General features: G+C 60.2%; 1 pseudogene; it reads right to left on the minus strand.

Annotated features, from left to right (window-relative positions):
• Positions 1 to 555: 555 nt before the first annotated feature.
• On the minus strand, positions 556 to 6096 carry LOC149749881 (uncharacterized; annotated as a pseudogene).
• Positions 6097 to 7894: the final 1798 nt, after the last annotated feature.

Raw genomic sequence — 7894 nt, forward strand, 5'->3', positions numbered from 1 at the left:
GTGTTCAATGACCATGCATGTGCCGGGACAAAAACAGCCTTCCCCTGCACACAGATGGGGTGGGAGAATTGCAGGCTGAAGGCTCCTCTGCAAGGCTGCACATGATGCAGAGAGGGGAGTGGAGACATGGGGGCGCTACAAGGTGGGAGGAAGGGGAGGGGATCTGAGTCCACCCCTCCCTCTCTCTCCAGCACCACCTCCACTGTGGCCCAGGCTGACAGCTCGGCCTCTGAGCCTGTTATCCACGTGTCTGGTGGGGACGTGTGGAGAGCATCTGGTGTCAGGAGCCTGGGGTAGTGATAACTGCTGACCCCTTGCTCCCCTCCCAGGTTCTGCATCTCACACAGTAGTGTCGAGGTTTTGGAGGGGGGGCAGTCAGCAAGACTCTTGTTCCTCAGAAGTTCTCACAGCTCAACAGAAGAGATGCTCTCAGGCCCTCAAATCCCAAAAGTCAGACAGCCCTCCCATCCCCCAACAAAGACCTAGCATTCAACCTGACAAATGACACAGCCCCACGTGCCAGCCTTGCCTGCACACACCTGCATCCTCACAGCCATGGCTCTGCAGGCCACCTGCCCATACTTCACAGGTGAGGAGACCCCACAAGGAGCCTGAACCTGGTTTTGTCCCTACCTGGGTGTAATGAGCTATTTTAACCTTTCTGAGATTGTTTTCTCACCTGTGAGATGGATCACAACAGGCTGCCCTCCTGAACAGCATTCAGAGCCAGTGTCCATGGGTGGTGCCCCTCCCCAGCCCCCGCCTGCTGAGCCCCGAACCAGGAAGGGCCTGGAAGTTACCTGGGACAGATGTGTCCTTCCTGGAGGGCCAATGCCCAGATGGACAAGCAGGTGAGGGGACAGAGCAGGAGACAAGAACAGGAGGTCTACTCTGGCCCAGCACAACCCCTCTCCACAGAATAGCCTGTGAAGACCCTCCATCAGGCCCAAGGGTTCAGAAGGGACAATACCTGCCAGCTGTACCTGGGTTAGGGAGAAGGCTGTGCCCCACCAACCTCAGGGTCAAGGCTATGACCTCATGGGGAGGCATCACCCCTTCCCCGCCTGCTCAGGGATAAGTGTCCAGGCCAGGCCTGTTCCTGCCCCTGGCTGGAGACAGGAAGGTCATACAGACCGTGCCAACCCAGACCCCAGTCTGTCCCTTTGGTTGTGCTGCCTGTCTAGGATTCCATCATGGCAGTCCCCTCCTGGAGTCATTCCTGAGACAAGGGTCATTTGATCTCCTGCAGGGCCCGTCACTTCTGAGTGGATGGTTCCTCAGGCCAGTTCAACTGCGGCTCCTGGCAGGGGCCGAGGTCTCTGGTACCCCCACCTGGGCAGGATCTGGAGCATGGGATGGCAGCCCCTGCGAGGAGAGCTCCAGGGCGCAGAAGCCCTGGGAGACGACCTCCCAGCCCCACCGCAAACCCCTCCTCTTCCAGGGTCTCCAGGGGCCCCTGATCTGCGAGGCAAAGGATCCCTGCCCTGCAGCTCAGCGCTGAACTGGCAGGCTGGGCCGGGCTGCGGCCCCACCCCTACACCGCGTCCCAACTTACCGCAGAGAACATTTGAACCCTGGCAGCCAGTCCCACTCCCGCCCCTGGCCCAGCTGCTGTGGCCACCGCTGCTGCTCAGGCCACCTCCGGGCTTGCGGGAGCCTCCGCCCCTTCTCCTTCTTGGGACCTACCCCCCTCCCCTCTGAAATCCCCTCTCCTCGCCCAGCCCCTTTCCCAGGACTCTCCCCCAAGCCCCTCCCCTTGTCCTACCCCTCCCTCTTCTGGGGACTTCACCCCTCTGAGAGCACCTCGTCTCGCCCCGCCCCCTCCGGGGGACTCCCCCCACCACCAAAGGTTTTTCCCTTTCTCCTTCCCTTTCAGGCTCTCCCAGGCCAGTTCCGTTGTGAGCTGCCTGCTCCCTGCTCCAGGGATGTGGGACAAAGAGGATGCGGTTGCTGTGAGCAGGGTAGGCCTGGAGCTGCAGATTTAAATTTAATGTATGTCTCTGTGCAAACCACAGGTGGAGTGCTTGCTGCTGTGGTCGCATTCTCCTGCCAGCCCTTATTCTGAGGAACTCTGTCCCAGAAAGGCGCCTGTATACTCCAAGGCATGCACCCTCTCCCCCTCTCTAAGTGAGTAACAAGCGGGAATGCAAACCAAGACGCTGCCTTAGACCCCACCCATTCACCCAAGGACCTCTCCCACTTCTGCTTCCTCCCCCTCTTCATTTCTGGGTGCTGCATACTGTCAGTGCTTAATAAGTGCTGGGGACTGACACCCCACTATGGCCTCCGGAGGGGTGGGAGTAAAGATCTTCACCCCAGGAAACAGGTGGAGGGCGCAGCAGGGTCCCCTCACCTACCCACTGCGCCTGGACTCCCCGCCACCCCTTCTACCCTTGACTGTCCCGGAGCTTCAAGAGAAAGGCCCACTTTAAGTGCTGCACCCCCAGGCTATGTCCTGGGCAGGCCGGCCCCCTAATCCACAGCCCAAGGTCTCGCTGACCACTGAGTCCTCAGGAACCCCAGGGAGGGTGAGGCCGTTGAACCACCCCCTAATCCCCCAGCCCCAACCCTAGCTGCCCTCTACCCTTCTGCCTGGCCCACGTCCCCCAGAGCCGAAGAGAAGACCCAAGTGGACAGGTGCTGTGGGGGCCATGGGAATGTGGGCTGCTCTGAGCTCCCACCCCACCCACCCAGGCCTCACGGTCGGGGGACACTCTCAGGCTCCTCTTGCCCAGTAGCCCAGGCACACGCAGGCCCTGGTGATCACGAAAACAGCACGTCACCCGCCCCAGGCTCCTCCCGCCCCCCGCCCCCCCCCCCCACCGCTGCTACAGCTCTCCACATAGCTTAATGCCCAAAACAGACTGAGGCCACAGGCGCTTGGAGGCTGGGGCCACGACAGAACCCAAGAGTGCATCACACAGTGTTCCTTCCCTCCATCTCCATCTCAGAGAGCTGTGAGTCAGCTGGGGTGGCCCCGACGGAGGTGGGGGGCTGTTCTCATGCGCCACCATCTCCCCAGCCCTGGCCAGAGCTGGCAAAAATACATACATACGTTCAATCTTTAAGAAAGTGGCTGACATTTCTGTATGGAATTACAGCATCAGCTCCCAGCTCCCCCCACCCCGCGAAGATCTCTGGGATGCCCTCCCAGGACAGAATGAGCCCAGCCCCTCTCCCTCCAGGAACAGGAGAGAACTTCTATCCCATGAAGGCCTGGGAAGGGAGGGGACTAGGGAGGGGTGTTCTGCAGCAGCAGGGAGCATGTGCAGGGTGGGAAGAAGCGGGGTGGTGGCCAGTGGATATCAGATCTGAGGAGGGGCTGACTGGATCCCCTACAGGACCCTTCTCCCCAGGAAGCCCTTCTCCAGACCCCCCCTCCCCCAGGACACCCCTCCCCTAGAACCCCCACCCCCAGAAGTCCTGCCTAAGCTTCCCTCTCCCTGACTGGGGAGACAGCCCAGCTCTCAGCTCCTAAGTGGGGCTCTTGGTTCTTTATGAGTCTCCTACCCCATAAAAGGATCACCGCTGTGCACAGTCCAGAACCTCTGGAAATAGCTGACAGCAGCCCTGCAGGCCCTGCCAGGCCCCTGGCAGCCCTGGGTTGGGCGGATGGGAGAGGGGCTGCTCTGAGCGTGGGAAGTATGGGCTCATGACCCACAGAAGCACTACGGTTGCTCCGTCTCAGGTCTTGGTTTCTCAGTGGGCCTGGTTCTGGTCTCTGTGGCCTGGGGAGCTGCCGCCAACCTGGCCTTGAATGTGGGACAGCTGCAGCCCTGCCCTGCCTCAAGCCCTCCCACTGACTGAGGCCCAAGCCCCTCCCAGGAATGTCCAGAGGGACCAGGTGGGGATTAACAGCAAATGCCTCCGATTAATAAAAGGTTTGATGGGAATTTCATATGTTGATGCGGATCTAAACATTTTCCAGGAACATCTGGCAGAGGTGGGGCCCTGTTTATGCTCACAATGAGAGTGTACTTTTCCAGGTCCTCAGCCTGTCTCCCTCCCTGGGCCCCAGTGGGGTCTCTGGGTTGCCACCCACCACCTCGGCCTTAGCCCACCCCTTACCCGGGAGCAGAGAGTCACTGGAATGGGAGCCAGAATCCAGGCCCACCCCTGGGAGGGGCCTCAAGTCTGATTCTTCCCACTCACCTCTGCCTGCCTCCTTCCTCCTCCTACCAGTACAGGAGAAGAGTCCTTCCTGGACGCCATCAGCCCTGCAGGTGCACAACCTGGGGAGGGGGGCAGCCGGGAGGCGGCTCCAAGCCTCTGCAGTATGGGTTGGGCTGGGGTGTGGCCCCCTCTGGCCCTTACCCACGGTAGCTGCCTCCAGCCTACACACACACACACAAACACACGCGCACACGCACGCACACATGCACACGCACACACGCACATGCACGCGCACGCACACTCACACCAGGGCCTGGGGCTTCTGCGGTCCCTGTGGGTAGGCTCCAGAAAAGACAGGGCAAAGCAAACCAAGGTCTGTCTGAGGTGGTGACAGGAGAGAGCTGGACTCCAGGGGTAGGTTGGGCCCAGGGTAGACCTGGAGATGAGAGGTGGGGTGAGGGGTACCCAGGGCAGATCTGGAGGTGACAGGTCAGGGGCGGGTCCCTAGAAGGGTCAGCACCACCCCAACGCCGCTGTTTGACAGGCCCCGTGGCTGCCGGCGTCCTCAGCAAAGACCTCATTTGAGGCTATGTGGGGCTCAAAGAGATCTCGTGACAAATCAGTCTCCAATCAGAACTATGCCAAGGGGGTAAGGGCCAGGCGAGACTCGTCCCCCAAGCTGCCTCAGCCTTAGTCCCTAATCCCAGGGCAGCAGGTAGACGGTGAGCATGGAGTCCTGGACTGAGGCCAGTGAGACTCGTTAGTACTAATCCCACCCATAGGGCCCCCGTGGGGGTCGGGAGCCAGCATCATGGGGCAGGGCTCCTGTCAGCGGGGCACAGCCTGTGCCCCCCGCCCCCGTTCCCCCAGCTGCCTCATGCCGTCTGTGTGGCCCTTGTAGGAGCCACTGTTTATTTGTTTTCTTTTCTCTTTTTTGCTAATAAAATGCCGCGGAGTGGTGGCAGGCACCACACCCTATCTCCTTATGAAATGCATGTGTGTGTGCTGCGGGCCCGCGGGCAGCTCCAGCCCAGCAAACTGTCCCCACTGCCCTGGGTCCCAGTGGATCTCAGGGCCGGCCTTGGAGACCCCCAGACACTTGCACATGGAGGCTGGGTCGGCTGGACAGCATACCTGACTAGGAGGGTATGGGTGGCAAGGTCCCCCTCCACTTGGGGCAGTCTGAAAGACAGCCCTGGGCACCCAAAAGCAAGATGGGGCCCACCGTCCTGGGCCCTGACAAGGTGTCCCTGGGGCCTGGGAGCACAGGGCCACGCTTTGGCACTGGGACTCAGGGATTATTCCTGCATCCCGTTGGAGTGACTAGATGGGGAAGGGGACTGTTCTCTATCCCCTACTGCTGGGCTTGTGGTGTGGAGTGAGAGGGGTATGTGTGGGCCTGTGTGAGGGTGCCCGGCTGCTGTGGGGCGTGGTGGGAGCGTGAGGCCTCCCTGAGGTTGGGGCGGGCCCCCATGTAAGTCTCAGCACCAAACATTTGCTCCAAATTACAGCCAGTGTGTCTCTTAATGTTTTATGCTTTTCCTACAGAGCTAATCCCTGCTGCCTGCAACACCCACCAGACAGACATCCTCAGCCAATCCTGTGTGAATAGGCCCAGCCCAGCCCTCCCGGTCGGGGCCCAGGGGACATGCCACCCCCACCAAACCACAGTGGCGCCTGGACTAGGTAGACGCACGAGATCGCCTTAGGCCCAGATGTACCAGGCTCCAGGTGTCCGCAACCCAGATGGCCGTGACCCAGATGATGCCCACAGCCCAAAGAACAGGAGGGTGGATGGTCTGGGGCCAGCTCTCCATCTCCACCTCAGCCCAGCAGCAGGGCTGCGTTATCAGGTGTCACCTTCAGCTGCCTGCCCCTATCTATCCGGGAGCCTGTCCTTCTGCCAGCACTGATAGGACCTCCTCTCCAGCACTCGGTACAGATAGCTTACCTGTCAGCCCGGTGCCCCCCACCTGCCTGCATGGCCCCACATGCCAAGGAGCCTGGGAAGGTGGGGCCTGCCCTCAGCACCTCATGTGGGGAACCTGCCCCCATCACCTCCTCTCTGTACCCACCCACCCTGGGGCCCAGCCAAGCTACCTCTGAGGCCGGCTGTGTCCTGGCCACTCTCCTGCCAGCTGGGCCAGAAGCCACTTCTCTCCCCACTTTCCCCTAGCCATCAACCCTCAGGGCCAGCACCTGTCAAAGAGGCCCCTCCCAGGAGACCCACTCAGGAAAGGCCCCTCCCAGCTTCCAGCTCCCACGCCAGAACTGTCCAGCCACACACACCCCGGCCTCCCTCCAGCCGGCAAGCCCCATACAGTCCCCGCCTGGGCCTGCCTTTTAGGTCTCAGAATCCCCACCTCCATCCCGCGCGGTTTACCTCTAGACTCCCCTGCCCAAGGGCACTGGAAGTTGCCCTCCTACGACCTCCAAGCTCAGCAAGCTCCTGCCCTGCCCCAGAATCAGCCACACTCACCTAAGGTTTCCTAGAAATGTCAACCCAACCACTCTGCTGCCCCCTGGGTGGAGATGGAGGGAGTTGGCTGTTTCTGCTACCCAGAATGGCTTCCGTCTACTTCCTTCTCGTCCTGAGGAAGGACCTCTGACCCCACCCCTATCCTTTGGAGAGTATCTGGGAGTGGGCTGTCCCTGGGCCCTCCCCCAAGCCCCTCAGCATCTCTCAGAGGCATTGGTCAGCGCCTCTTGGCAAGAATCCTCCAAGGACACCTTAGTCCGCGGCCTGGTTTCCAAGGCCAAAGGCCCCAAAGTGCCTCCGTTGCATTCCAGATGAAGGTCAGTGACCCCAGGAGGGAGGGATGGTAGGGAAAGGAAGGACCCACAAAGGGTGGGGGCACAGAGGGGATGCAGCTGGACCCCGCACCCTACGATGCAGCTGGGGGTTCTCTCCATAGGAAGGTATCTTCAACATTTCCTTCCCTGGGTCCCAGCCACTCCACGTCTGTCCGTCAGTCTGTCCTCTGTACTGGGCCTGGGGCTTCCAACTGTCTTGCCTGGGGTCAGGGTCAGGACTGGGAAGAAATGAAGCCTTTTCTACGAGACTGCAGCTTACCTGGCCCTGAGTCACAGACCCTGCTCAGCATCCCCTTGGTGTCAGCTGCCTGCTATTTTCACTAAGCAATCTATAACGAGCCTTCTCCCGGGTGAAAGCAGCCATTCTCAAGATGGACCTCCGGGCCTTCATGCCCTTGGGGGTTATTTTAACTGTGAGCTAAGGGTAGCCATGCAACCAAGCAACTCCTAAGTGAGGTGAGCACTGCCGAGGCCCCTAGACCACCTGCTCTGGGGACAAACACCACTGTGTCGCTCAATCAGCACTGTGGAGAGACCCTCATGAGAGACACTGAGGCCTTGGCCACACCAGCCTTCTCCAGCCCAGCAGTCACGGGTCAGCCCTCTTGGAGGACAGCTGCTAGTGAGAGGCCTCAAGGCAGAATGGCCGGGCAGACTCCAAAAAGAGGAAGTAGATGATTGTTGATAATTGCGTTGGTCACTCAGTTTGGGGCTATTTCTTATGTAACCAGAACACATTCCCCCTGAAGCCACTGCCGGGTGGTTTTCCAGGTGTCCATGTGTGTGATCTGCCATCCTGAGGGTGAGTCATGCCAGGCCCACCAAGGCATGCAGCACATGTGTGCCCACAGAGCTGCTAGATCCCAGAGCTCCCGGGATTGTACCCAGTCACACACACACACCCCCCACGACTGTCAGTAGGGATATCTGTCCACATGTATCATAGCCAGGGTGTGACATGAGGGGC

The sequence above is a fragment of the Delphinapterus leucas genome, chromosome 3 (assembly GCF_059928025.1).
Source record: "Delphinapterus leucas isolate spDelLeu-1000000601 "Yukka" chromosome 3, BTC_Dleu_Yukka2, whole genome shotgun sequence".
NCBI lineage: Eukaryota > Metazoa > Chordata > Mammalia > Artiodactyla > Monodontidae > Delphinapterus > Delphinapterus leucas.